Raw genomic sequence first — 19,204 nt, 5'->3', positions numbered from 1 at the left:
ATATAAAAAGCCTAAGCATAACTTTATTTTATAGATGGACTAACTTGATTTGTTGAATTATAGTTCTATGGCCATAAATATAATTTATTTTCCTTTCTTGAATTAGTGTTTTCCATGGTTAGTAGTTTTGGCAATTGTAGATTTGAACGAAACTGAGTTTCATGGAGTGTTGCCTTGAATTAGATAGACTTTGAATGCAGTTTAGCCCCTCTCCCAGAAGAAAACTAAAATAATGGAGTTGTGGATAGATATTTCAATGAGGATTAGCAGAGATTAAATTTCTCTATGGGCAGTCATGGGTGTGTTTTGGAGCTGTGCCACCTCCCTCTGCAGCTACAATGAAAGAACATGAGCTTGAACAATGGTAGCTCATTGGTATGCACTATTTAATTGTTTTACACAGATGAAGCAATTTAAACTTGGATCCCTTGTATTGGTCTTTTTGGTACTAGTTTAAGCATTTTATCTAACATAGGTTACATACACAGTGATAATTTCTGTTTAAATCTCCTGCATGGGACTCAGTATAGAATGCTTTATGCTCATCCTTTGTGTACTATTACATTTTTGCCTGCATAAAATAGCATTTCAGATTCTGATGGGTTTAAATCCAGGCTTGCACTAAAGAAATTGAATTAATGCAGTTTCATTAGCTAAAGGTACAGCAATTTAATTCATACTCCAAAAGAGTGGGGTTTGGTCTTAATACAAGCAGTGCTGAAGTTACTCACATTACACAAAAATGCTCAGAAGAAAAACATATCCTTACAAGCACCGAGTCTAATTACAAGAATTTTTTTCCATAGATTATATGTTTCCATAGGTGTTGATTTTTCTAGGAAATGACTTTTCTAGTCATGTTTAGATACGAAAAGGGACTTTCTTATACAATATTAATAATTACTGAAATGTTATATAATAAATGATTTGGAATATCACTAAACCAATTCTTTTTAAACAATTTTGAACTCATGTTTATAGAACAAAGTTTCTTAAATCCCGTCTTCCTTTAGAGAAGCTGTTGTATTTATTTTGGAAAAGGGATAAGGCTGGAGTTGTGAATTTCTTATTTTTTTCTTTCAATAGTAAATCATGGGTCATGTTCCATTTAATACAGAATATACTTGATGAACAAAATCAGGCGATTATTAGCATCATGCTAATGACGACATGATAGACATAATTTACAGGTTAGGTGGCTGTTTTAAAAATGGGGTTTTATGCCAGTTCCACTTTGAATTGTGCAAGTAAGGGGCTGTGCCATGCTTGTTCAATTATAATTATATCTTGGTTTTCAGTTGGATTCTAGTTTATTTTATTGGTCTGTATTAGTCTTCTGTGGTTCGTTGAGCATATTGTTTCAGCATACTTTTTGAAGTGAAACAAAATAAGGCTTTCTCATACATTTCAGGCAACAGACAAGAAGGATCTTTATTCATTTGTTAGTTGGTGCATGCACCGACAATGGACTTGAAGTCACACAACCACATTTAATGTATGATTGTGTAGGGGACAAAATGAAGATCTTTGTCCATAGAACTCAAGTGTTTGTTATATTTGAATTTTTCCTTTAGGTTAAGCAGCCTTGGTAGATGGCTAATGCTTCCTTTTGTAATGGCTGTTGCTTCCTTTAATTCATTTAGAAACTCTGCTTGAATCATGGTCAGCTCTGATTGTTGTTTTTTTTATGAACTATACTGGAGATATGGCTCTTGTGAGTTGCTATATTATTACTGTGTTTTCCTGCTTGTTGAAACAGAGGCCTACATGAAAATTGGAATTCATAAAAAAGTAATTCTCTAGCCCACGAAAACACAGATAAAAATATGGAACCTGCAGACCAAAAAGCTGGGACATCACTGAAATAATCTATTTTTTTTTTAAAAAAAAAAGATGCTGATTGTAATTGACCATTTAGAGCTGTGCGTACAAAAAGTTTATGTGTTCTCTTAGTATAATAATAAATTCCATTTTAATTAAATTGGTTTCTGATTAACAGTATTTTTTCATGCAAGTGAAGAGGAATAAGCTGGGTGGCCAATTAATTACTTTTGCACACATGTTGCCTTCTAGTTTCCATCTCTTTACTAGCTCTAGCTCCATTTATTTTAAAAATAAATTACTTTTGTAACATAAAGGTATAGGAATGAATTTTTCTACACACCATAAAATCAGAATCTTGATCATATAACATAACTTTATACTTACTATCGCAGCACTAACATTGATCTAAATTGATATGAAATCAGATCCGGATCTTCTTAGAGTTTAGGCAAAGAGGGTGGAATACTCTATCCTGCTTTACTGAGCATATATTGACAAGAGCAGATAGAGAGTTTTGAGGGTTGCATCCATGAAATGATTTTTCACAACAATGACCTCATTTGTCTGCCCTTCTAACAGTCTAAAATAGAGAAAATCTCTGATCTTAACTGTAATCTGGTTACCCTCTTACCATAATATCAGAGCTTGGTTATAGTTGACATAAACACATTGGTTTTGAAAGAGAGATAGTATAGTCGTTAGTGTTATTATTCTTAGAAAGTAATAAACACTTGATGTTAGGCAAGATTTCTGAGAAAAAAATACTTATTTTTTTTAATTCAACTTATGTCATTGGCATAAATAAACGTCCTTTAAGGCTTTCTAGCCCTTCCTCAGAGCTCCTGTTTCTTCTGTAATAGAAGCAAAGCTACTTGAGAGATAAGAGTAATTCCAGAATCTAACTATTTTTATGAATCAGTTCAACCTTGTGAGATAAAGATGAGGAGCTACAGAGTGAAAGGAGAGATGGTCATACAGTGACCAGTAATTTATTATTTGGTGGGCTGGGAGGACAGGGAATGTTTTGTTTTGTGACATAGTCAAGGTTACCATAAAATCTGTATTTTTTAGGTTTTAAGGTTAAAACCACCACATTTGATTTCTTAAGGTTTGCAGATTGTTCCTGGTGTCCAGTTATAGATGCTCTTCACATTTAGTATAGGCACCGCTGATGAAGTCTGACTTGCCAATAGCTGTCTTTATTCTTAGTGATATGAGTCAATCCTTGCAAAGTTACCTGGAGCACATGCATACAATACAGTTTTTTAATAAAATTTAGTTTAAAATCAAGGCTTTTCAACATGTCTTTAACCTACGGTGTCCTGAAAACAGATTTTTTTATTGACTGTAACATACATAATGTAAAAAGTGACTTTCCATTTCAGCAATGACTTGTAGCACTTGGATCAGAAATGCAAATTTGATTTTGAAATTTTATAAAATAAAGTCACCTATGCTAAGAGTAGTAGGCTTTCTGTACCTCATAAACTTCCAGAATGCTGCCCAAGGGAACCTACAGGAAAGCTAGACATGGACATGTTACAAGGGCATGTCGTGATAGGACAAGGGGTAATGGCTTTGAACAGAAAGAGGGCAGATTTAGATTACACATAAGGAAGAAATTCTTCACCATGAGGGTGGAGAGGCACTGGAACAGGCTGACCAGAGAAGTCAAGAATGCCCCATCCCTTCAAGTGTTCAAGGCCAGGTTGGATGGGGCTTTGAGCAACCTGGTCTACTGGAAGGTGTCTCTGCCCATGGCAGCGGGGTTGGAACTAGGTGATGTTTAAAGTACTTTCCAACCCAAACCGTTGTATGATTCTATGATAAGGAAAATAATAAGAACTTGCTGCATTTCTTACTTAATAGTTCCTAAGTATAAACCTTGAGGTGCTAAGAATTTTCAATTTATGATTTTAAAGGTATATCTTTGGAATCCTTTTGTTGAGTGAACATGAACCTCTGTGTGTGTGAAAAAAATGGAGTTTCATGTACTACAAACTCTAAATCTTGAGCTCATGTGCATATTGTATAGCTTCTCCTGGCCCTCTCCTTTTTTCCCCCTTTGTTTAAAGGCTGTAGAGTCTAAACATTTGATAGATCCATAGATGTATAGCTGTGGAAAGTGTGTACTTAGCATCCAGAGAGCTGCAATTTAGTAAAAAAATATGTTTATTTACACAGTAATTTCAGCTGTGTAACATGGTAACAGGAAAAAGACGCTTTTAGAATATTTATGCTTCTGTCAAACATTTTTCATGTATGTATGTTTACAAGCAACTACAATTGGTTGTTTTGTAGATGTTGCAATTGAAAGCTAGGCTTTAAAATTTGTTTATGTCAAAATTTTAAAACATAGACACTAGTTTTGAATGTGTTATGTTATTAGTATTCAGCATATACACACACACTCCCCAAACTGAATGCTATTTAAGAATATATGAGCATAAATATCTTGACCCAATTTATATTGCAAGTCAGTGACAGAACAAGATTAGAATTCAAAACTTATTGGGCAGGTGCAAAAGGAATTGCAGTTTTTGCATTGTTGAAACTTGCCATTTGATATTGGAATACATACTTAAATAAATGTGGATATGTTGTGCATAATTTTAATGTGCTTTGCTCACTTTATTTACTTCCTACTCATTACTTGCTGTTTATTTTGTATTTATTTTAGACTATGGAAATGATGATAGACAAAAAGCAAATTTGAGCAATTTTCTTATTTCAGTTCAAAATGGGTTGTAAAGCAGTGGAGACAACTTGCAAAATCAACAATGCATTTGGCCCATGAACTGCTAACACTAACTGCAGTGGTGGTTCAAGGAGTTTTGCAAAGGGGATGAGAGCCTTGAAGATTAGGACCGTAGTGGCAGCCAGCAGAAGTTGAAAACGACCAATTCAGAGCTATCATTGAAGCTGATCTTCTTACAACTACACAAGGAGTTGCCAAAGAACTCAGTGTCGACCATTCCATGGTCATATGGCATTTAGAGCAAATTGGAAAGGTGAAAATGCTCTGTAAGTGGGTGCCTCATGAGCTGACCAAAAATTTAGAAAAATCCCAGCAAAACCATTGCATCTGAGAAGTATGCTCAGCAAACTGATGGGATGCACCAAAAACTGCAATGCCTGCAGCCAGCATTGGTCAACAGAAGAGGCCCGATTCTTTTCCATGACAATGCCTGACCACATGTCGCACAACCAACACTTCAAAAGTTGAACAAATTGGGCAACAAAGTTTTGACTCATCTGCCATATTCACCTGACCTCTTGCTAATAGACTACCACTTCTTCTCAACAATTTTTTGCAGGGAAAATGCTTCTGCAGCAGTAGGATGCTGAAAATGCTTTCCAACAGTTCCTCAAATCCCAAAGCATGGGTTTTTGTGCTATAGGAATAAACAAACTTGTTTCTCTTTGGCAAAAATGTGTTGATTGTGGTGGTTCCTATATTGTTTAATAAAGTTGGATTTGACCCTAGTTGTAGTGATTTAAAATTCATGATCCAAAATGACAATTACTTTTGCACCAGCCTAATAAAACAAAGGCAGAGGAAAAGTAAGTAATTGAATTGGATTAGAATTTACAGATCAGGACAGCATCATCTTAGTGGAACATCACAGCCAAATACATGTCCCTTCTGTGAGAGCTGATGATGTTGACCTAAGCAGTGACATAGATCATCTGCTATTACCAGAAAAAAACTAATTCCAGCAGAACAAAGGTGTAAGGATTATTCAGGCTAAACTGAGGAACTACTGAATGAGCTGTTATATCTTTTAGAAATTGTATACACAGAATTGTTCATGCAGGATTGCAGCACTGTTGATTTTTTTTAATACCTTGGACAAAGACATTTGAGTAATTTTTGTTTTTCTTTCTGGATATATGTTAGACTTCGCAGGATTAGGTAACTTTTTTCATTATGCATTTTCTCTTTACTTGGAGGTGTCCCTTTGTTATATTCCATGCTCAACCTACTGCCCACAAGGACACCAGGTCCATTTTATCAGATCTGCTTGCCATCTACCCATCTGTCCATCCATCCATCCATCCATCCTTCCACCCATCCATCCATCCATCCACCCACCCACCCAATGGGAAGTCTGTATCAGTGCAGGGGTAACACTGTCCCAGGAGCTGGATTTTGCATTCAATCCTGCTGAATTTCATAAGGTTCCTGCTGATAACTATTCATAAATATGTATTTATAAATATATTTTATGTGTATAGGTTATATGGTAGTAAAATGAGGCATTTTAATGATTTGTATCTCCATGAGACTCACATTTCTGTCATTGTGTGGCTTCAGTAAAAATTCTGGGGCTCTTGTTGGCTATCCCCATTCTTTATATTTTTGTCTGCGTCATAGATGGCATTCTTTGTCCAGTCATACCTCTTCAACCCCCAAAGCTTTAAATTATCTGAGGGTTACTGGCATCTATAGTGCAGTAAGAGAGTTACTTTCATGTGTCACCTTGGGAATAAGTGATTTGTAGTTAAACACAGCTTGATTGCCATCTATATTTTTTTAGAAAAAGACTATACAACAGGAATGGTACATTTAGCTGAAGGACTTTGTTACATTTATGTTTGAAGTGTTTGAAAATAGCACTTAGAATTGCCTTATGGTAGTAGTTTTCAATTATTATTAAAGATACACCAGTTACCTCAAGCTGGAAGAAGTTCAGACTTGTCTCTCCGGAGAGAAAGAACAGCATATACACATCTAGTTCATGGGACAGTGTGTGTAGAGTAGTGGTTGTTTATAAAGGTTTCTGTAGTTGTTCCAGAGTCATCTTAGAACCATAGGGTTTTGCTCAAGACGGGTGTCCTATTTACATCCTTTTAACATTCAGTATTTTGAAACTTGAGTTATGTTGTACTAGTGATTTTGTATTTTTTATGTATGTTTAAATTATACTGTACCTTCTCAGTACAAGACCTAAAAGGGCTTGAGATGCATTCTGTGTTTTAAAGCATTGAGCCTCTTCCAGTATTTTGACACAACTAATTTGACTAAAGCAATGACGATTAAACTATTGTTCTGGGTAACTGCTGCCAGAAAAAGAGTGTACACTGGAGTCCATTTACAACGTGCTGTTGAAGCAATAAATCTGTGAAAAGAATAACATATGTTTAATTTCAGTAAACTTAAAGTTGTGGCTTTTGGTTTTTATTTTTTTTTTAAAGGAAAATCTATGAAAGCTTATATATGATGCTGTAATGAACTTGCTGGCACATTATTTTCACCACCATATCTAGCCAATAACATGTTATATGTCTTACAATACAGAAAAAGTAAGTAGCATCAAAGACTATCAGATAAAACTAGTTAGATCTAGCAAAGTGAGATGAAAAAAGGTATTTTTGTAAAAACAGAATGTCAGATGTAACTATGTCTGAAAGGAACAAATTGGAAATAACAAGTGGTAAGAATTCTGTTGTCCCTCATGATCCTATTATGTATTTGACTGTTGTTCTGTGCTTTCCCACTTCTTAAAGACTTAATTCTCCATGTGAAGCTGACTGCCTTTCAGTGGAAGACGTACCTTTGGTGTAACTTGGTATGATTGTTCTGAAGTCCCACTCTCACAAGTTTAGCTGGCAGAGTGAGAGAGAGGTTCCTGTAAATCGTGCCTGCTTTTCAGTCTGACTTTTGTTGATGTTAATATGGAAAGAAGGTAGTAGTTTAGATGGTAAAGAACATATTCTTTTTAATGATTCAGTATTTTCAAGGGAAAAAAAACCTCTTTTGCTGGAAAGCTCCTGTCCAGTTCTAGTCATGAAGGACCTAGCTAGGAGGCTTTATATGAACAAGAGGTAAGTTGGGTGGCAACACCTGAGGAGTTGATTTTTCTTTAGTGGTAAATTCAGAGCTGGGAGGCACAAGAGGATTAAACAGACCAAAGACTGGTGTAAGTGGCTTCTAGCATGACTTACTACTTTTATACTACATTTATAGATTTGCTTTATAGACTGATGGTAGCTGTCAGTGACAGGATGTGGAAAAGATGGTGTATTTGCTGATCACAGGATCATTAGGAGCCATCAGGTGTGATGTGGATGTGAAAGATGCATCTAATTGGTGAAGGACATTTCGTGGGGATACAGAAACTTTATTCTCATTTCCAAGTTACAGTAGCTGAAATATGTCTTGCAGTTGTTTGCTGATGTTCAAGGAGGGGAATTCAGTTGTGTCTACAAGGATACTTATAGTAGTATCACAGTATCACAGTATCACAGTATGTTTGGGATTGGAAGGGACCTCAAAAGATCATCTAGTCCAATCCCCCTGCTGGAGCAGGAACACCTAGGTGAGGCTGCACAGGAACATGTCCAGGTGGATCTTGAATGTCTCCAGAGAAGGAGACTCCACAACCCCCCTGGGCAGCCTGTTCCAGTGCTCTGTCACCCTTACTGAGAAGAAGTTTTTTCTCAAATTTAAGTGGAACCTCTTGTGTTCCAGCTTGATCCCATTGCCCCTTGTCCTATCATTGTTTGCCAACGAGAAGAGCCTGGCTCCATCCTCATGGCACTCACCCTTTATATATTTATAAACATTAATAAGGTCACCCCTCAGTCTCCTCTTCTCCAAACTAAAGAGACCCAGCTCCCTCAGCCTTTCCTCATAAGGGAGGTGCTCCACTCCCTTAATCATCTTGGTTGCCCTATGCTGGACCCTCTCCAGCAGTTCCCTGTCCTTCTTGAACTGAGGGGCCCAGAACTGGACACAATATTCCAGATGTGGTCTCACCAGGGCAGAGTAGAGGGGAAGGAGGACCTCTCTTGATCTACTAACCACCCCCCTTCTAATACATCCCAGGATGCCATTGGCCTTCCTGGCCACAAGGGCACAGTGCTGGCTCATGGTCATCCTGTTGTCCACCAGGACCCCCAGGTCCCTTTCCCCTACACTGCTCTCTAAAATGTAATTTCCCAACCGATACTGGAACCTGGGATTGTTCCTGCCCAGATGCAGGACTCTACACTTTTCCTTGTTAAATTTCATTAGGTTATTCCCCGCCCAACTCTCCAGCCTGTCTAGGTCTCGCTGGATGGCAGCACAGCATTCTGGCATGTCAGCCACTCCTTCCAGCTTAGTGTCATCAGCAAACTTGCTGATAGTACACTCTATTCCCTCGTCTAAGTCGTTAATGAATATATTGAATAATACTGGCCCCAGTACTGACCCCTGAGGCACTCCACTAGATACTGGTCTCCAACTAGACTCCGCACCATTGACTACCACTCTCTGGCTTCTCTCCTTAAGCCAGTTTGTAACCCACCTCACTACTCTATTGTCTAGACCACACCTCTGCAACTTAGCAACTAGGATGCTGTGGGAGACTGTGTCAAAAGCTTTACTGAAGTCAAGGTAGACCACATCCACGGCTCTGCCATCATCCATCCACCTTGTAACATTCTCATAAAAGGCTATGAGGTTGGTCAAGCATGACTTACCCTTGGTAAAGCCATGCTGACTGCCCCTAATAACCTTCTTATCCTTGATATGCCTTGAGATAGCACCAAGGATAAGTTGTTCCATTACTTTCCCAGGGACAGAGGTGAGGCTGACCGGTCTATAGTTACCCGGGTCCTCCTTCTTGCCCTTTTTGAAGATTAGAGTGACATTTGCTTTCCTCCAATCCTCGGGCACCTCTCCCGTTTCCCAAGACTTGGCAAAGACGATGGAGAGCGGTCCAGCAATGACCTCAGCCAGCTCCCTCAGCACTCGCGGATGCATCCCATCTGGACCCATGGATTTATGGATGTCCAGTCTATTTAATTGCTCCTTAACCCAGTCCTCATCAACTAAAGCAAGCTCCTCCATTGACCTGGCTTCATCTGGGGTCTCAGGGGTACAGGGCTCCCCAGGACAGCCTCCGGCAGAGTAGACAGAGACAAAGAAGGCATTCAGTAATTCTGCCTTCTCTGTATCTTCCGCCACCAGGGCACCGACCCCATTCCTCAGTGGGCCTACATTGCCTCTGGTATTAGTTTTATCCGCTATGTATTTGAAAAAGTTCTTTTTGCTGTCCTTGACCCCTCTCGCCAGCTGTAATTCTAAGGAGGCCTTGGCTATCCTAGCTGCCTTCCTACATCCTCTAACAGCAGCCTTATATTCTTCCCAAGTGGCCAGCCCCTGCTTCCATGACCTGTAAACCCTCCTCTTCTGCTTGAGCATACTCAATAGATTCCTATTCAACCACACAGGCCTCCTGGCTCCCTTCCTTGACTTCCTACGTGTGGGGATGCTCTGATCCTGAGCGTGGAAGAAGCAATCTCTGAATGCAATCCAGCTCTCTAGGGCCCCTTTTCCTTCAAGCAGTCTTGCCCATGGGATTTCCCCCAGCAATTGCTTGAAAAGGCCAAAGTTGGCCCTGCTAAAGTCCAGGGTTGCAATTCTACTCGCTATTCTGTTCCTGCCACACAAGATGCTGAACTCCACCATCTCGTGGTCACTGCAACCCAGGCAGCCCTCAACCTTTACTGCTTCGACCAGACCCTCCTTGTTAGTGAGGATGAGATCCAGTCTGTTTCATCAACCAGCAGTCAAAGGCTGGTGTGCTTATCATCACACAGCAGAAATAGTGGTACAGTATGATTACCTTTTATAAAACCACTAGAGTGAATATCAAAGAGCCTGGAAAGCTGGCTAAGGAGGAAAACAATACTGACTCAGTGTCAGATGGGTCTAAAATAATGTCCAAGAACAAATTAAGCTTAGAGAATTGGTAAGATTTCCAACTATTAGAAGAGAAAAATCTCGAACAAATTTCAAATAGGAATGGTAAAATAATAGAGCAGCAGTTCTATTCAAACTACTTTAATTAACAGCAAGGAAATACATGAAAAAGAAGTCTAGGCTAATAAAGGATCTATGTTACAAGGGTGTCAGAAAGCCTGTATTTTATGAAGTCTTGAATGCATAGGAGGCTGGAATTGATCTATGGATTGCATACATCTAAAATACAAAGTAACTTGCATTCTCTGTTCTGGACTGTTTCCTATCCTTTATTAATTTTTCGATGCTACAGGACTTAAGCAGTGAAAGTTAAGTAGGTAAAATGAGAATAAAGAAATAATGCATGCTGCACATGACATAAAGTGAAAATTGGATTTGATTTAGCAAGTTGATTTTACCTGAGTCTGTTTTTAATATTCAAGTGAAATTTATAATTAAACCTAACATATGCATGGTCTGTGTTTATACCAAGTGCTTCAATCGGCACTGGAGAAGTCCAAATGATTCACTTAGTTGCAACTGGCCTTATCCTGCTGTGGTTTTCTCTTTCACAGAGTACATAACTTTTTTTGTTTATTGAGGTGTGCTTTCCTTTGTCACAGGTGCTTCTTAAATTTAGGTTTTTTTTTTTTTGATCCTTTAAGCCACAGCTTAATCAACCAGAACCTGGGCAAGACCTGGTGGAAAAGAAAGGGGGTTTGAACATATAATTTTAACATTTGACAATTGGTTTATCAATTCTACTGAATTCTTCTGGAGGTCAAAGGGCAAGTGTACAGTAGTTGGAAATGCACAGACTTTTATGGAAACAGTGGTACAAGCTGAACAAGTGGACTTCATGAGCGATGTGACATTCTTGTTGCAAGAGTCTATAGCCAGTTGATGTTTCTAAGAAGAAGAGACCAGTTGACATGTGAAGAGATGGTAATTTGAACCTGATGACCAGCCTGTTACATTGCACAGAAAGCAATCGCACTTGGAGTGACTTGTGTCAGATTCATGAGTTTCACTGCTAATGGCAGTGACTGAACATCTGATTTTAGAACACCACGATGAGTTTAAGCAGCACATTTTGTGCTTTTATCTAAATAAAATCCTTGAAAGAAATAAAAAATCCTAGAATTGATAAATTTTCTGTATTTTATTTGCAATTTCATTTTGTGTATAGTGAATGCCTGTTCACTAGCAAGTAGCATAGTTTATGCTGCTGATTAATAGCATAATTATTTTCTTGCATCTATGTGAATTTTTCAGAGTGAGGAGTCTGTATTTCTGTGTCTGTCTAGTAATTGTAAAACACTATAAAATGACAAGAGAAACAAGGGTAGTAATTACTTCAGCATTTTAATGTTATTCTTCAAAAATAATGGATTTTTAAATAGTACCTCTCTAAGATGTAATCGTGAAAGATGGATATACTGTGCTGGAAACTAAGGAATTTGTATTTGCTCTGAAATTTGTGTTAGTCTGTAGCAAAAAAGGAGTTTGTACCCTTGTGAATTGTGTACCAATTCGTAACATGACCTGTTAGGTAATATCTTGATTAAAAATAATCTTAGCCGTGCGTGTTGTAGGCTAAAGTCCATTTGGTATAATGTCAATGAAATATAAATATTATAAGGACATTACACATTTATTATGGTGATCACATATTTTATCATGAGGAACATTTCAGCCTTTCATCTTTAGCATGGATTATTGTGGATTTAGAAAACTCCATGAGACAGCAGAAAGCACAAGAGATGAGAACTTTTATGGTAAACCGAGATACCATGGGACCTATTATAAAAGTGCCAGTTCTGAAACAAAAAACAGATGTGAAATGTGGATAAGGAGTTTACAATGTTGTAGTGATACAGATAAGTTTTCAGCATAGACTTTTGTTGATAAATGTGCCTTTACAGCTTTTTACTTCCTTTCTTTAAGGCTGGAATTAATTGAAGCACTTTAAAGCTTAGTGTTATTAATGAGATATTTACCTGTAAGCCTTGAAAAGTTTTTTTTGAATGCTTGGAAAATCACAGTTTGTACTATCTGTGCTTACATTAATTTTATAATGTCTGGTTTTGCTGTTTTATCACCTCATGATAGGTATGCAAAATGCATCCTCTACCTTTAAAGGCACTGTATTGCAGTTATGCAGACAAGTTACAGCTTGAGGGTTAATTATCTCAGATGTGACATGATAATTTCTTAAAGTGTCCTGCAAAAATTCTGACTTTTGATTCTTTATCTTTGAGGTGTGAGAACTAATCATTGTAAGCTGTGGACTTCATAGCCTAATACTACAAATTATACTGAAGCGTTTTTGTCTGACTTCCAGTAAAACCTAAGTCCATCACAAAGAACATATTAAACAGAACGGAGAGATTTCTGCAGATGTCTTTCTCATAAATTAAAATAAAACCCAAATGTGAAAAGCTAGCCATGTAACTTAGGGTATTTATACCCTGTAAATGGCCAATATGTAAACAAGCCTATGTAGATTTTTTTCTGTCTTTTATATCTTAAAAGTACAGACTGCAGTTAAGAGATATACATTCTAATCTGAGAGATTTACCTTCTAAACTCAGATTTTTATCTAGGGAAGATAAATGTGAGCTTCTCATTAACAGATTGGCACAATTTGGGACCATTTGGGTGAGCAGGTTTTTGCAGAGCTGTGGGATTCTTACAGAGAATAGAGCCTGTCACCAACTTCTCAGTTGAAACTCAAATACCTTTTCTTCGTTTTGCTATATTTCAGCAAAATGCCATTGGAAGAACCCAAGTCTTTCAACAAGATAGGTTGCACGTCACTGAGGACTGAATAACTAAAATTCAGAACCTGAAACTATCATGGGAATCTTGTAGGCAGTGAATTTAGAGCATGGCTATAAAACAGTATGTTGCTGATGAGGTATTCTTATCACCAAGTAAATTTGCTGCTTTTCCACTGCTCTTCAGTAAGAAGGAAATGGAAAAGTATAGAACCCTGTACAGGCCAGATAAAAAGTTTTCTTTTCTAGATCTGGCAGGAAGGGCTTTCTCCAGGATAAGATGCTTTTATTTTTACTTGAATAACTATCTCAGTAATTTTTTTTTAAATGTTAATGTAACATTCATACTACAGCACTAAAAAATAAAATGTCAGTTTGAGCAGAAGTTAATATTGATGTTGGAACTTTATTTTGCAGTATTTGCTATCCTGGAATTTTTTTTTTTTAACATTATGACTTAACTGCATATATAATAAAATATACATGGTTTCTAATAGACCTGATTTAACTTTGAGTTGGAACTTTTAATTTATAAGCATAATTCAGAAGGAATTTATGCTATCTGTATCTTGTTGCAATTCATCATATAGAAAGTGATATGTCTCAAAAAGGTATTATTGAATGTTGCCCAGTAATCATCAGAGTGTATACCTATACTGAATTGATTTTAAAATTAAGTGATTGTTCCTGTGTTTCCAGTTGAGTTTCATAAATATGAAATGTTTCATGTATGTGATCATTAATAAATATTCTTAAGGTTTAAAAAAAAAAAAGTTACAGAAGTGGCTACTAAATTACTAACCCGGTATCATTTTAGAGACTATCTGATATAATTGCAGGTGATGTAATTTACATCCTCCAGACTAAAATGTACCTTGAATCTGTTGTCTTATAACAGCAGTTGAAGCATTAGGAAATTCTGCCTTGCAAAGAGGTAAGATGCCAACAAGTAGCTGAATGGCTATGCCTTATTGTCCTCATTTCAGCTGGGATAGTTAATTTTTTTCCTAGTAGCTGATACAGTGCTGTGGTTTAGATTTACAATGAGAATAATGTTGATAATATGCTGTTTTAGTTGTTGCTAAGTAGTCAAGGCCTTTTCAGCTGCTCATGCTGTGCCAGGTGCGCAAGAAGCTGGGAGGGGGCACAGCCAGGACAGCTGACCCAAAATGACCAAAGTGATATTCCACACCATATGATGTCATGCTCAGTATATATTTTGGGGGAAACTGTCTGGGAGAATTACTGTTCAGGAACTGTCTGAGTATCAGTTGATGGGTGGTGAGCAATTGCATTGTACATCACTTGGTTTATCTATTCTATTACTATTATTATTATTTATCATAATCACCGTCATCATTTGATTCCCTGTTAGGAAATCAAACCAGTCTACTGCATGACAGGCAGGGATACTCACCACTATACAAAGAAATGATTTATTATCACCTGCAAGAAATATGGGCAGTCCAGCTGGCCATAATGACACAGGCACACTTTGGAAGTGGAGGCGGGCAAGAAGAACTATTGCTGGTTAAGAGTGTAGGAGATTTTAGGGGTGGAGGTTTTATTTTGAGTAGGTCTGGTTGTGATGCAAGTTGATAAGACAGGCATTTGTGGAGTAGGATGGAAGAACCAACATAGGGAAAGGGACTTCAGACTGCAAAATACTCTTTAATGTTCATTTTAATGAGAAAAAATGCAGCTGTATCAAAGCAGCCTTTCTTGAGGTCCTAGTGAATGCCTGCAAACTTGAATAAAAGTCGATAGATATTTCACAATTCTATCAGTTTCACAGTTGTGACCATATGTCATGTTGTCTCAATTACCTTGCTTCCAAGGTATGTTAAATTTGTCACAACTCTGTAGTGATATTTAGGAGCCTGACAACCTTTTATGGACTGTGAGGTTACTAATAAATATTTGACAAAATGGAATACATTCCAAAGCTATGAATCCGTTGTCTTCTTTGAGTTCTAGACTGTGGAAGGACAGCACTGGACTTAACCAACAATGTCTGAAAGCATTTGCAGTGCAGGGATCACAAGAGCAATGCTTGTATGTTACTCATTATAAACTGAAAAACAAAACAAAACAAAAATAACCACAACAAAACAAAACAACCCCCCCCCCCAACCCAACCAACAAAACAAAAACAAACAAAACCCAAACTTAACCAAAACAGCAACCAGAAAGGATACTTTTTAAAGTATATGTTAAAGAAAGTGGAGTCTATAGGTCATGGAAAGTTAACTAACATTCTGTCCACCCTTCCATATGCTAAGATCTTCATCGATCTTTTTCCATATTTTTCTTATAATGAGTTTTGTTATTTGACTAAATATTTATGAAATCTCATTCACCATGGTTGGAAAAAGAAAGCTAACCAGTTTTACTTTTGTATGAATCCTTCCTGCATGGCAAGTAACTTTTTAATATTGTTTTTTGACTTCTAATCTTGTAATTGAGCAAATGTAGGGAGGAGGAATTGTTCTGTTTATTTCCCCTGCAGTTTATGTTTATGTGTACCATAAAGTTTATGCATACTGTGAAGCTACTGGTACGAGCTCCCTACTGGAGTTTTCTGCAGGCTATGAGCATAGAAACTACATTTGCTATGTTCTTATGTCCTTTCTTGTCACCTGTTATGCACTGTCAGAGAGAGGATAACTGTACAGGGTGGACCTTTGTCCTGACTCAGTCCAGTTGTTCCTATGTACTTAACATAGATGTGTTTGTGTTCTTAGTATCATCAACTGGCAATTTTATCAGTGGTACAGGTGATCAGTCATCCTGGTAAAACAGGGTGAGGACAACTTTGCTAGATGGAAAATTTCCTTGAGAAACAGCTGTCGAGATCTGAGAAGGTGAGATTCTGAAAAAATGATGCAGTAAAGGCACAAATGCTAAAATCTATTTTATGTACTTGCATTCAGTAAAGCTAACATTAGAAATAACCAGTAACATCTTGTGATAGATCCCAATCTGGTTACAAAATAATTTATTGCACACACAGCCTTATTCAAGTATTTTTATTGTGGAGCTAGTCAATGAATGTTTGTGGTCACTTCTTAAGTAGACTGTACCTTGTTTTGATATCATCCTGCACTGTAAAGATAGTTTAAAAATCATAGCAAATAAGAGAATATTGGCAATTTCAGCAGCACATGTACCAAATACAGCAGTAACTTCTAATAATGTGTTTATAGAGGCAGACTTGGTCTCAAAAAGGAAATAGCTTATTTCTGTCTAGGAAACATGAAATTTGGAATCTGGAGGAAATGCCAAACATTGTAAGGCTTGACCAGCAGTGAATTAATGGGCAAATGGAAGTTTGAGGGGTAATAGCCACAGACCCTCTGGGCAGACCGGATGTCTATAGTTTCTTTGTTCACTGGTCTCCCTTACTGAATTTTCTTTTCAACAAATTAGATTCCTTAGGATTTGCGTAGTTTCTATGATCATCTTACACTCACTCTCCACTGTCAGCTTGAGAGATTCTTGCTCAGTTAAGTATGGTTATGTGAATAATAGCACCTGTTGAAATTTGTCAGAATATGCAAACTCATCTCAATTTTTCATGTTTCACTATTTTACTTTATTTGCATCTAACAAAAATGTAGAAATCCTTTTGCATGTGCAACATCAGCTTGTTTTGATAAAAATAGCCATCATCTTAAACATCATGAGAGCAGCGTCCTATAGAGAATGATTTTCCTAAAGATTCAGGGTAGTGTGAGAGAAAGTCTTGATATGATGTGAATGAATGTTGTGGAAAGCCTTCATTTGTGAGGGCAAGTGCCCACTTTAAAATGCATGTTGTGGATGTGAATCCATTTCAGAATGTCCATACTTAATCTCACGTAATGCTTTACATGCAGAGCAAGTACCCACTTCATCCTTACTTAGGAGGTCTGAGAAATTTTTTTCCAAATGAGGTTGTACTGGGTCTGAACTCCTCTGAGATGTATGTGTGCTACTTTTTTTTTTTTTTTTTAATTTTGCAGTTCTAACCCAGATACTTTTTTTTTTTTTTTTTTTTTAAACACATTTAAAAAAAATCTGTGTTTTGCTATGAATTTTCATGACATGGAGGTTTTGTCATTGGAGCGGTCTGACACCTGTATTTTGCCCTGGCATCCATATTTGAAAACACACTGAAACTGTGGTTGTTTAATGCATAGCTTTGGTTTTATTTGCTTTCTGTGCTTTGTTTTATGCTAGAAAATCTTCTTAACTCCACTTCTAATGTTTATGAAAAAATAAGGGTGTGGTTGGTAAGGATATGGCTTCATTGTCCCTTTTCAACCTGTGAAACTGTCCAAGAGATAGAGAAATATACATGGTTTTTTTTTTTTCAAAAGCATTTGAAATGATCATGGAGATTATTTGTTTATCCAGATTTGTCTGAAAATTACTCATTTGGATACATATAAATGAGGTTAATTTTATTCAGTAAACTTTACATCAGACTCACGAGACTGGCAATAATTTTCAGAGTTCTCTACCAATGGATTAACCTTCAGTTTATACAGGGCGGTGAAAGAACCCAAAATGTCTGTGGTTGAAGCATAGCTTCTCACTATGTCTGGCTGGCAGTCTGAAGAATAGCATCTTAAAGCCCTGGTTTCATTTTGCAGCAAAGACAGTGAAGACAGAAGAAGAAAGCAAATGTGCATTGAGTTTTTGTTCAAGGTGGCCTACGGTCTTGTTTTTTTCAGATTTAGATAACCACCTGATGGGCTGCTATTCCTGTTCTATATCCAGAGTTTATCAGCATCTCTCACAGGCTAAATAATGATTAAAAAAATAATCTACACCTGAGTGAAATTCAACATTAGACATGAAAATCAAATTACAAATAGTTTATGCATTTTACTGTAATTGACAACTATGCTTTGAAATAAAATTTCATTTAACATCATCCATAGTTTCTATTAGAAAAGTTAATTGTTATGTAAAGGTAACATTATTCAAGACATATAGAAGTGGTATCTGCTAGGCATACAGAAAGTACCTAGCAATAGACCTGTAGCTAATCTTCTGAATGTGTAACATTCAAGGTCATGGTGAAGATCAACTCACCTAAAAAGCACGTGCAAAAAGGAAAAGGAACAGCCAAACAAAACAGCTACTCTTATGTATATGTACAATGTTAATGGTGACCTTTCAACAGCTGTTCAGCATTCTGCAGTTACTGTAGCTGATTGAAAAATTAAATACATCTATTCACATTTATTTAATGTGATTGTGCAGAGAGGGTTGGTTTTGTTTCTTTTTCGTTTTGTTTTGTTTTGGGTTTGGTTTTGTGTTTGTTTGCTTGGTTTGTTTTTTTATGGGTTTTTGTTTGGTTGGTTTTCGGTTTTTTTTGTTTGTTTTTAATAGTGCCTGCTTATGTTTTAAGGAAATTGTGTTTTGTACCACCTATAAAATTTCATTTTTCTGCTTGGAATGTCTTTTTTATTATTTATCAATATGTCAGGGAGGATATCCAATGTGATAATGGCATCTACATAATTCCTGAAGAAACAAAATTGTTTTCTGTTTCTGTTCGTTCATGCTACTTGGAAACATACAGATGAAATCTTTACTTCTCTCAGCCAGATGTACCACATTGTTTTATTTCTGTAGCAAAACTATTTAACAGATTTTTAACTTTAAAGATGAGAAAGTTAACTGTCAGTCTTGCTGATGATATTGTCTAGGAGGAAAAAAAATCACAAAGCCTTGCTGTCTCCAACTTTACTTTTGACAGAAACTTGTGTGTGTTGGCAGTTTGACAATTTAAACTGAGTTACATTTGTATGGTATTTATATAAATACGTTTTATAGTATTTTTTTAACTTTTTTTTTTTTTTTTTTAAACTCT

General features: G+C 36.8%; 1 protein-coding gene across 1 annotated transcript in view; it reads left to right on the top strand.

The window, feature by feature from the left end:
• The window catches only part of ADAMTS19 (ADAM metallopeptidase with thrombospondin type 1 motif 19), a gene marked incomplete at both ends in the record, with an annotated part of 147,877 nt that overhangs the window by 13,951 nt on the left and 114,722 nt on the right, over nucleotides 1-19,204 (top strand). The window lies entirely within an intron of this gene.

This window comes from Nesoenas mayeri (genome assembly GCF_963082525.1).
Source record: "Nesoenas mayeri genome assembly, chromosome: Z".
Classification (NCBI taxonomy): domain Eukaryota; kingdom Metazoa; phylum Chordata; class Aves; order Columbiformes; family Columbidae; genus Nesoenas; species Nesoenas mayeri.
The sequence above is the reverse complement of the archived record's forward strand: the minus strand, read 5'-3'. Positions and strand labels throughout refer to the sequence as shown.